Here is a 12,349-nt window from a genome sequence, read left to right on the forward strand (position 1 = left end):
CCAAATCCATAGGTTGAAGCCCTAACCCCCAACATGACTGCATTTGGAGATGGGGCCTTTCAGGGGGTAATTAAGGTTAAATAAAACCATAGAGTGTGGCCCTAATCCCATAGGACTGGCTTCCCTATAAGAAGAGAAAGAGACCCCAGGGATGCACATAGAGGGAAGGCCAGTGTAGACACAATGAGAAGGTGGCCGCCTGCAAGCCAGGGAGAGAGGCCCCACCAGAAACCAACCTGCCAGCACCTTGACCTGGGACTTCTAGCCCCAGAACAAAGAAAACACATTTCTGATGTTTAAGCACCAAGTCTAGTATTTTGTTATGGTAGCCTGAGCCGACTAACATATGTACTATAAAATGTTTCCTATTTTAGAGTGTTGGGAAATCCACAAATTGTATTTGACAGTTAGAGGAACATAGGCTAAAGTGATTTTAATGAAAATAACCAGTCAATAAATTACACAGTCAATAAACAGCATCCAAAATACTGGTCAATATTGTTTCATTATTAATTTTAAGAAATAGAAATAAAGTAAGCATGCAATTAATAAAATAAGGATAATGGTCAGAAGAATCATAAAAACAAAAAATGAGGAACCAGAATATAGAAAAATAATATAAATAACACAATTCAAGTGCTAATTACTTAAAAATAAGCAATAAAATAATTATTTTATAAGTCAAGAAAATAAAACACAAAATCACATTAAAATAGAGTTATGGAGAAGAATATTTTCTATTTTAGAGATATAAACCCTATATATAATGTATTTACTAATCTAATAATAAGCATTTTAACATAATTATACATTTTGACCAATTAGTATTTATATCAAAACTGCAAGGATGGTTTAATATTTATATATGCATTATCATAATTCATCACACCACTTGGTTAAAGAAAAACTATCTTTTTTATAGATCATAAAAATATCTTATAATAAAATCTAACATCTATTTATGGGAAAAATTTCTATACAAAAATTGGATTTAAAACAAACCAAATGCAAACCATCATCAAAAGTCTTAATGTCAGACTAATACAAGAAATTCATATTTAAAAAATGAATAAGCAGGGCTTCCCTGGTGGCACAATGGTTGAGAGTCCGCCTGCCGATGCAGGGGACATGGGTTCGTGCCCCGGTCCGGGAAGATCCCACATGCCGCGGAGCGGCTGGGCCCGTGAGCCATGGTCAATGAGCCTGCGTGTCCGGAGCCTATGCTCCGCAACGGAAGAGGCCACAACAGTGAGAGGCACGCGTACCGCAAAAAAAAAAAAAAAAAAAAAAAAAAGCAAGGATGATTATTCTTAAAATCAGAATAAGCAAGGATGACCAATATCATCACAATTTTTTTTTTTTTTTTTTGCGGTACGTGGCCTCTCACTGCTGTGGCCTCTCCTGTTGCAGAGCACAGGCTCCGGACGCGCAGGCCCAGCGGCCATGGCTCACGGGCCCAGCCGCTCCACGGCATGTGGGATCTTCCCAGACCGGGGCACGAACCCGTGTCCCCTGCATCGGCAGGCGGACTCTCAACCACTGCGCCGCCAGGGAAGTCCACAATCTTTTAATACAAACAATAAGTACAATAACATGTATACTTACAACGTCTGGCATCTTAGTCAAGAAAATGACAAAAATTTTCTCTAATCTTTACATCAACCAATGAGGCAACATTATTTTCCCAATTTAAGGAAGACACAATGGAAGCTTTGGGGAAAGCCTCCTGGAAGTGAATAGTAGGATTGAGATGGGACCCAGGTGTGTCTAAATCCAAAGACATTCCTTGTGATCACTTGCCACTTACTTCCTTGTTCTGGACATTCTACATAATGAAATGAGACAATAAGAAGAAATATAAGACAAATATGAGGAAGAGGGGGCCAAATCAGTGTTGTTTGTAGATCATGTAACTATTTACATGCAAAATTCAAAGGAGACTTGAAAATCAGTAATGATAAAATGTGGTCAGGCACAAATAATGTGAAAAATCTCTGTGCTAGTATTAGAAAATATAAGGAAAAGGATGTACTTTTTAATAGCAACAAAAAAATATAAAATGCCTAGGAATGCATACCCACAGATGTGGAGGACCTATATACCAAAATCTGTCATCTGCTAAAGAGAAAATCTCTAAGAACAAAATATTATAAAGATATTATTTCTCCCCATATAATCTGATAGGACAAATCTAAATTTATTTAAAGAAATGGAGAAAAACTAATTTTAAAACATTATTTAAAGTACAGTAAGGTGATACCTGTACAAATGATATTAAAATGTATTTTAAAGTTTTAATAATTGTAAAAGTATCACAGGGAGTCTGGGATTGACATGTACACACTGCTATGTTTAAAACAGACAACCAACAAGGACCTACTGTAAAAAAAATATAAAAAAGATATACTCTCAGTAACTTTCAAATATACAATACAGTATTAGCAACTGTAGTCTTCATGCTGCACATTACGTCCCCAGGACTTACTTACTTATAAACGGAAGTTGGTACCTTTCACCACTGAAGGGTGGATTTTAAGTAAAGAAGCTGCTATTGGGATTTTAGATGCAACAGTATCTTCTGGGCTATGTTATGCACTCAGTGGTGATAAACCAGGTTTCTCTCGAGTGCAAAACTATGCAATGTCATCTGATATTCATAATGCTAATCCTAAAGCCGATATGACTAAATTATGTGCACTATAATCGGCATTCTCTGTATCTTACTACATTTGGCTTCTTTAGAAAATGACTAGAGGAAGGCTGGATAGTGGCTTCAGCCACTGGTCTCCCATCTGCACTTCTTCCATCCTCCACTGTCCTGCCAGAATTCAAATAAAATTCCATTCTTCTTTCTAAAAACTTATTATATTCTTGATTAATCAGAAATTTCTCTTCCTCAGTCAGGCTTAGAAAAAGAATCTTTCCTGCTTAGATATGAGAGACAGAATCTGGACACTTCTTTCCAAAAATATAGATCCCATTTTGCAGAGTGTATTTTCATGATGGAATTCAAGCCTGTTTGAAAAGGTATGTGGGTGGTATGTGCTTTTTTATGGCTTTGGAAACTGCACCTGACAAAATAGGGGGTGTTAAGCCTGCGTCTTTAGAGAAAGCAAGTGGTGCTGAGGCAGGAGGGGGACAGTCTAACATGCCGTCACCTCTAACCTTCAGGCTGACCTCCGACCCTGAGGGCTGCACTCACTTACGCTGGCGTCTTTCTGAGAAGAGCGGCTGTCGGTTCTCCCAGGCTCTGAAGAGCTCCTGAAGGGCAGACAAAGTCTTAGGGGCCAGAGGAACCGTCCTACATAAAGCACCATCGCTGGGCTTGACTCATGCCTGGAAAAGCTCCGCCATCATTGGAAGTGAGCTCTGTAGAGAGGGTCTGCTCTGTCCCAAGAACCCTCTTGCCTTTCTGTCTTCTAACACCGAGCCAAGGTCCCTCAGGGGTCCAGACAGGTAAGATTTAACCTGAGAATGATGTAACCAGAAATGAAAGCAGCTGTCAAGTCTTCTGATGGTAATAAATCAGGATTGTCAAAGTACAGTTATTATACTCTCAATTGCGTTCTTTTTCTCTTTGCAAAATACCTTATGAGGCGCATACAGAGACCGTGGAGAAGAAAGTATTTCATACAGGGTCTGGAACTGCCTTCGGGTCCCGCAGAGTTCCTTACCCAGCTCGAGCCAGCAGGCTAACACCACGGAGTTTCCGGATATGGTCAAAGGCAGATTCTGCCTTAGGTTATTTAGATGGAGGAGATATAAAATCACTACTTAAAGCTGAGGTAGGAGGTAGATGGACCCCTGGGCTGGACAGCTGGTGTTTGTCAAGTGGAGTAACACTGAAGCTCTGTTCTCACCCAGGCTCTCCAAGGACAAAGCTAGTGTCAGAAGCTGAGCTCTGCTGAAGCAAAGAGATAAGATAACCCTTCCTAAGATCAAGTAAAACTTCCCTGCCTGCACACGCGCAGGAAGGCTCCTTGGGGGTCGAAAAGGGAGAGGCCGCCACCTCACAATATGTATGGACATGCAACCACAGGCCTCTGCGCTGGGATCCATCTCAGCAAAAAGTTGTGCACACATGTTGGGGAGGATCCTGGGACCAGTCAGGTGTGAAAAAGGAAATGAGCTAGCTGGCCAAAGGTAAACAAAGTCCCGGAAGGCCTGTCCTACAGAAGGGATTAGAATCGCCTCTGTACTGCACTCCTTCTCAGGATGCCCACACTGACAGGGGACGCCCATCCCCTTTCTCTATGGGCGTGCATTTCTGCCCTGCTTCTGACTTAAATAAACAAACTGCTTCCCTGTGTGCTCTCCCATACCTTGTGCTATGCCTCTAATAATAAACTTTGTACCTGTTTTTACGGTTTTTCCCTCCTTGAAACATTCTTGCTTTCAAATGGGGTAAGAGCTAGGGCCACTTTTCTTCTAGCCTCAAGGTCTAGCGGCTAGGATTCCTGGTTTTCATCCAGGCTACCCAGGTTCAATCCCTGGGCAGGGAACTAAGATCTCTCTGCAGGACTGCTCACTGCTATCTCTCCGAGATCAAGGCTACAGGGCTTTTCATTCAACAAACATGGAAGAAAGAAAGAGCGATGGGAAAAGAACAAGAGAAAGGAAGAAAAACAAGAAAGAAATAAGGAGCAAGAAAAGAAAGAAAACAAGAAGAAGGAAGGAACGGAAGGAGGAAGGAGATCAACCATACAAATCCTGCCTTCTCGGGAGCTGCAGGTTCAGATGAATGACGCTTGGCCCCTGAATCCATGGAGCTCACACTAACAGGAGTGACAATGTGATGATGAAAAACAGGTCTAAAAACAGACTTTATATACATAAATTTAATTTCAATAATTAAAATTATTTTAATAGCAAAAGTTGCATACTATGATAAATCGAATTTTATAAGTAATTATAAGTAATTATCTAAAATGAAAGGGAATTTTAAACTGTCTTAGATTTTCTTTTTTTGGAAGATTTAACTTTTTAAAATGCAAAATAAGAATTTTATCCTCTAATATCTTCAAATTATAAGAGGAGAGAAGAAAGATGTATTTAAGAAAATGGATATAAATTTATTTACATGTACCACATTTTTTAAAGAACCTCTTGGAAAAACATAATTATTTCAAGAATAATACCATTTTTTATTTAAAAAACCCTATATATTATTAACGAAGGCATAAGTACAAGAAACCATTACTTTTGTAAGCCAAAAAATAGAAAATTAGAAAAATAGAAATTAACACTATAAGGAAAATTCACTCAATAGCTGGAGGCAATGCTATAGAAAAAAGCAAGGGTCAGTGAATGTTGTACCTTCAATACCTATCAGATAGAAACATAATAATGCTTAGCAAATATTTAACTAGAGGAAAACATTTCAAAGCTAAATTTGATTACAAATCACTATTGGTAAAAAGAAAAAAGCTTACACTGAACTTGTATTAAATCAGATTTCATATGTCCCATGTGTGAGGCTAGATATCGGTGACGCATGTTTTACTATTCTTATTTTTTAAACCTAGATAAATTTAGTATAAATTCATGGCAGCATTACAGACTTACTGACTAGGTATATTAAATAATTTAGTATGGAACTGAAACTCCCAGAAACAGAAAGACTTTTTGTATGTTTATCTTAATATGCTCAATTTCCACTTCTGTGAAGGGTCTAACTAGCAAAGGTGTAACCGACATTATTCAGGTAACTTCAGCTTTGGGTCTTGACCTGGGCTCATCAAATAAAGTTCAATATAAGTGATACAGCACCAGTGTGAACACTTTTACAGATTAACATCACCTCTGGCACGTTGAAGCTAATGGCACATAGAAGGGGTTCTACACAGTAGAATTCATCCTGGGAATGTAAAGGTAGTTCAATGTAAGAAAACCAGTCAATGCAAGACACATATTAACAGAATGAAGAACAAACACACACAGTCACCTAAATAGATGCAGAGAAAGCATTTGAAAAAATTCAACACACTTTGCTGGTTAAAATAAAAAAACTCAGCAAACTAGGAGTACAAGAGAACGTTTTTAACATGACACAGGACAATTGAAGAAAAGCTACAGCTAACATCATACTTAACAGTGAAAGACTAAAATCTCCCCCCTCCACAAGATCAAGAACGATACAAGGATGGCCACTTCCACATAGTACTGGAGGTCCTAGCCAGAGCAATTGGGAAAGAAAAAGAAATAAAAGTCATTCAAATTGGAAACGAAGAAGTAAAGCTGTCTCTATTTGCAGATGTTGTGATTCTATACAAAACCTATAGAATTCATGCCCCAAATAAACTAACTGTTAACAATAATAAAGAAACCCAGTAAACTTGCAGGGTATGAGATCAACACAAAAAAATCAGTTGTATTTCTACACAGCAGTAAATAATCTGAAAGGAAATTTTAAAAATTAGATTTACAATAGCATTCAAAAGAGTAAAATATCTAGAAAGAAATTTACCCAAGGAAGTAAACGCTGTATTCACTATAACTACAAAACATCGTTGAAAGAAGTCAAAGACCTAAATAAATGGAAAGACATCCCATGATTATAGACCCAGAAAACTTAAAATTGTTAATACTGCAATACTCCCCAAAGTGGGCTTCATACTGAACATACTTTCTGCCCATATTTAACGGCCTTTTTTGAAGAAATAGAAAAGCTGATTCCCAAATTCATATGGAACTATGAGGAATCCCAAAACAGTCAAAACAATCTTAAAAAAAAAATAGCAGAACTCACACTTCCCAGTTTCAAAATTTACTATAAAGCATTTGCGAATTCACCTACTTGCTAGAATTTGTTACCCCAAAGTCAGTACTTGCAGCACTTGCTTTCGGGGTTACTTGCAGGCACACCCAGAGTGGTAAAATGTCGAGTCTCCCGAGGCTCATGTTCCTAACTGCGGTCACACAAGGCTGCCCTCTGCCTTCCTGTTTCAGGTCTCACCCATAAACAGGTGAACAGCTGTGCCATTGCAGCATATTTAGTGCCCCATTTTTTGCATTTTTGTGCATGTTTGGGATGATTTTGAGGTTTAAAAAGGCCCCCAGGCATATTGCTGAAGCGCTGGCTAGTGTTGCTAAGCACGAGAATGCAAAGTCCCTGATGAAATAATCCTTGTTTACAAGTTCTAACAACTTTGTCGTGAGCATCTGTAGTTTGTCCTCACTGACTTTTAGTTTTACTCTTTATTTGTATCAAAGTTATTCATGCACAGAGGCAACTGACTTTCCTCTGTCAGCTAACACGTGTGTACGATACCCTTATTTCTATGTCACACGTTTGAATGGACACTGCTGAATTTTCAGATCAGATCTGTTGTGCTGCGTTCCCACTTCTGCGCCCCCAGAACTGGCCCCACTTCCTCCCCTCCAGGCTCTGCGTGAGCTCTGCGTCTTCCTCAAACAGGTATCTTGTAACCTGGTTTAGATCAATGTCAGCATTCAGTTTGTCACTGCAAATTTAATTGGTGAGGACATGTAATAAACTATGGCTCTGTGTTTTAAAGTAGATTCCCTTTTCTCTGGAGTTAGTAATTGCCTTGCTTTTTATTTGGTTGTTACTCAAGTAATGCAACACCAACTCACCTCTCCAGGCTTTCAGACCCATCATCAAGTTTTCTCCCAATTTCTTCTGGGAGACAGAACCCTCTACGCCGGAAGCACAAGTGCTGCCCCGGGGCCACCCCACCCCCTGTCGTGGGCAGGCTCTTCTTTCCTGGTTCCTCTCTTGTTCTCGGTGAAGGACACCTTCCAGCAGCTTCCTTAGGAGGGCAATTAGGAGGCACATATCTTTGTCTGAAAGTGTCTAATCAGATCTGAAAACCTCTGTATTCCACCCTCAGATTTGACTGTTAAGTCTGCCTGGATTTGGTGCATAAGGTGGAAGTCGTTTCTCATGGGAACGTGGGATCTTCTGATCTTGGTGCTGCTTTGTGAATGGCTGGTCCTTGTGTTTTGTCTCAGGGTTGCTGCTTCCCTGCTGTCCTGAAGTTTCCCGGCCTCATGCTTTGGTTTGGTTGGATTTTCATCCCTTGTGCTGGGCCCTTGGTGTTGCCTTTCAGTTTGGAAAGCCATGTCTTCTAGTTCTGGAGACGTGTTCTTTAATTATCTCAGTGGCCTCTTTCCCTCAGATGCCTCTGCCCTCTGATCCTGGAACCCTGATTTAGTGACAAAGGCCTGGAGGACTGGTTGCCCAAGCTTCGTTTTTACTCCACCACCTTTCCTGTCTCCGCCTTTTAGCGCTAGCTTCCAAAAGATGTCCTCAACAGTAGTCTCCAACACTTACTGAGTTTTAACTTTTGTCACGTATTTTTAATGTGGAAGGGTCCATTGTTGTTCTCTGAAGGTTTCTGTCTGATAACATCTGTTCTCACCTGATACCATCTCTAACCTCCCTCAAGATGTTATTCTTTTTCTGCTTTCTTGTGCAAATTGTGCATTTGCTTGCTGTCTATTTGTTCTCTGTCTTTCCTGCAAGAAAGTTTCCTGATATGGCTGGTAATCTCTGGGGTCCATCGTCCATTCTGTGTTACTCACCACCCTTGCAGTGGCGCGACCCCATGCAGCCGTCTCCAGGCGAAGCACAGGTCTTCCTGGCTCTGGGAATGTTGCTCTTCCCCGCGCATCCCCAGGACTGGCTTGGTCGACTCTCACCTGCCCTCTGTCCTCCTCGGGAGGGAGACACTTCCCTTCCCCTGAGGCCACCCTTCCAGTGAAAGCCGCCACCAGTGAGGCCAAGATTCTGCTATCCCAGCGCAATGTGAGGTAGCTCGCAGCTCCCCTTCTAAAGAAAGAAGAAAAAAATGCAAGTTTGGAGGCGGCGTGAGGGTGCTGAACGTCTCCAGTATGGGTGGGCACCCCCAGGGAGGGGAGAATGGACTTATCCTGCTTTCCCACACCCTTCACGACCTGCCAGGCAGTCTCCCCAGTGCACCCACACCAGCACCTGCAGGGAGCTGCTGCTGACAGGGAAGATTCAGACGCCCAGTCTGCTTCCGAGGGAAAAAGTAGGAAAATGCCTAATTTTACATAAAACTCAATATGCACACAAAGACATGAGGGGTTTTGGAATCACGGCCCGGGAGAACAGCCTACAGGACTCATCCCGTAAGCACGGATCAGGCAACAAAAATTGTGTGCTACCTGGTGGCTATTCTGCCGGGGGCTGGAGGTGAATGTGCTCGCCTTTGTGGAGGGTCTGGGCGAGCAGAGTAATGTCAGCCTCAAGTGCACAAGTGCCGGCACTTAGCAGAGCCATCTGAGAGCTGCGGACTGTGTATCCAAAGCAATTATATTTCCGAACATATTCAGAGTTAGTTTTAACCTTTTATAGTCCTTTCCGAACAGTTTTCACTGTTCAGAGACTCTTTTAAAGCTTTTCTTTATTACATTTGGAAATGCAGACAAGCGCATTACTGTAAATTGTGAGTGAAAGAGAAAGGGGCCCTGGCACGAGGCGTACAGTCTGTTGGCTGACACGGAGGGAGGGGGGCGCACCTGGGTCACGCAGAGTCGTCCCCAGCCTGCCCAGGCCGGGACCTCCGCCTGAGTCCCGGCCCAGGATGTGTGGGCCCCTCTGCACCCCATCGGCGGCCTTGTGCCGCATGGCCTCAGGCGCACCCACACCTTCATTTCCATCTGCAGAGAGTGTATCAGCGCGCAAGGCAGAGCTTCCCGGGCTGCTGCTCGCCCTGCACTGCCGCCGGAAACCTGCGGGCTCACCAGCTGGTGCCCGTGCGCCCCTGCGGGTCACTGCCGCGCTGTCTGGGAGCTGCCGGCCACGTCCTCTCACAGTCCGCTCTCGGACTTGTCCCCTAAGAGCGCTCCGACCCGGCGCAGCCTCTTGCGTCCTGTCCTGCATCTCTGGGTCCATCCTCGCCTCGCCCCGCGGCCCTTCCCCTGAAGGAAACGCTCCCCCGGGTCTCCGGTGCTCTGCTTCCCGGCGCTGCGCACGTGGTGTGGTGGCGGGAGTTTCGGGACGAGGGAGGACCGGGCGGAGGGCGCGCCCAGTGATGGGAAGCGGGATGGAGACCCCAGGAGCGAGGAGGCGTCTGGAAACTCCTTCAGTGTGAAGCCGACATTGGCCTGGCTGTGCTGCTGTGGTTTAGAGGGGCCGAGATTTGACGGAATGAGAACCATTGCGAGTCAGAACCCCGCAAAAAATACCACGTATGAGTTCCCTCCGGAAGAGCACAGCAGAAGTCACGGATTCCCGTTTTGTGTATGTATATATTTTTGTGCCTAAGCGTAGATTGTATGTTTTTATTTTTCCTTTTTTGTTGTTTCTGAGGGGTTTTTTTTTTAATTGAGGCAAAATTTTCATGCAGTCAGATGTACAGATCTTAAGGGTACATTTTTTAAGACTTTACTTTTTTAGGTTAACAACAAAATTGGAAGGGCAGTATAGAGATTTCTCATATACCCCTCCGGCACCATGTGTGCACGGCGCCCATTACCACCACCCCGTCCAGGGGGCGTTTGTTCCCAAGGATAAACCTGCACTGACACACCGTCACCACCCAGAGTCCATCGTTTACATCAGGGTTCAGACTTGGCGTTGTATGTTCTGTGGGTTTGGACAGCTGTGTAATGACGTGTGTCCCCTGCTATAGTGTCATACGAAGTGTTTCACTGCCCTAGACTCCTCTGTGCTCCGTCTACTCGCCCCTCCCTGCCCCCACCCCCTGGCAACCACTGACCTTTTTATTGTCACCATAGTTTTGTTAAGGGTGCATTTTGGTATTTTGATAAATATGTATTTTGTTAATATGTCTTAAAACCAGCTTGCCGGCTGTATTAGTTTCCTGGGGCTGCAGAACAAACGACCACAAACGGGGCGTCAAACCAACACACACTTATTCCCTTACCGTCTGGGGGCCGAAGGCCATGGCGGGCTTCACTGCGCTGCGGTCAGGCTGTCGGCAGGGCCGCTCCCCTGAAGCTCTAGGGCAGAACCTGGCTCCCTGCCTTGTTTGGGTCCTGGAGGTTGCCCTCCGTCCACCGCCTTTTCTCCCCCTGCTTCCCTGGTCACGTCCCTTCTCGGCTGTCTTCACACCTCCTGTGCCTCCCTCTTCTCGGCAAATCCGGGACCATCTCAAAATCCGTATCTTAGTCGTATCTGCAGAGTCCCTCTTCCATATGAAATCACATCCACAGGTCCCTGGATTAGGGCCTGGGTATCTCTGGAGGCCACCACACCAGTCAAGATGCAGGAAGGGCTCCGTCATCCCCATGGACACCAGTGCCCACAGGCAACCATAGTTGTGGCGTCTGTCGACAGGATTGCTGGTTCTTAAACAGCATGAGGGCGCCAGGTGCCCGCCCTCTCCTCCGCCTACATCGGGAGCCGGACGTCTCCACCCTTGCCTGTGCTGTGTGTGCACCAGCGGTCCCTGCCTCACCGTTGCTTGGTAGCATCCGTTGTACGGTTGTATCATACTTTTAAAATCTATTTTCCTGTTGATGGGGATTTGGACTGTCCACAGCAAAGCCAGTGCAGACATCCCTGAACAAGTCTTTCGTGGACAGATTTTTTCCTGCGATTTGGGTGGACACCAGAGTGGTATCACTGAGCGAAATGGCAGGTGCATCTTTACCTTGTCAGGAGCTGCCAAACTTCTGCAAAGTGGTGAGCCTTCCCCCTCAGCTCAGGTGAGAGTTTCAGCTGCTCCCCAATCCCCTACACACTGGGTTGGGTTTTTAATTTTATCAAAGTGTTATCACACCGCGACATTAGTTTACACGCCCTCAAATCTTATTTGTGAGCATCTTTTTGTGTTTTTATTACCCATTTGTACATCATCTCTGGTGGAACGTCTTTATGTCATTGAATCATTTTTATTTGGTTATCTATTTTTTATTGATTGGCTGGAGTTATTTATATACTCTGTTTACAAGTTCTTTCTCAGATATATGTACTCTGAATATTTTCTGCCAGTCTATGATTGCCTTTGTGTTTTCTTAATGATATGTTTCAAGGGTATTTTAAATTTTTGATGCTGTTTGATTTTCCAATTTGTTCTTTATAGATTAGCGCCTCTTTTGTTCTCTTTAAGAAATCTTTGTCTAAGGTTGCCAGGATACCCTCCAGCATTTCTTCTGGAAGCTTTATAGTTTTAGCTTGTATTTGATGTGTGAACCGTAACATATTTATATGTGTATGAGAGGCAGGGATAGAAGTTGTTTTTTCCACATGTTTATTCTGTTGTCCCAGCACCATGTTAAAAAACACCTTTCTCCATTTAATTTCTTTAGAATTTTTTAGTCTACACAGGGTTTATTTCTGAGCTGCTTGTTGCACTGGTGAAATTACCAATGTGTATGTGCCAACCCCAGCCTG

The sequence above is a fragment of the Lagenorhynchus albirostris genome, chromosome 13 (assembly GCF_949774975.1).
Source record: "Lagenorhynchus albirostris chromosome 13, mLagAlb1.1, whole genome shotgun sequence".
NCBI classification, from domain to species: domain Eukaryota; kingdom Metazoa; phylum Chordata; class Mammalia; order Artiodactyla; family Delphinidae; genus Lagenorhynchus; species Lagenorhynchus albirostris.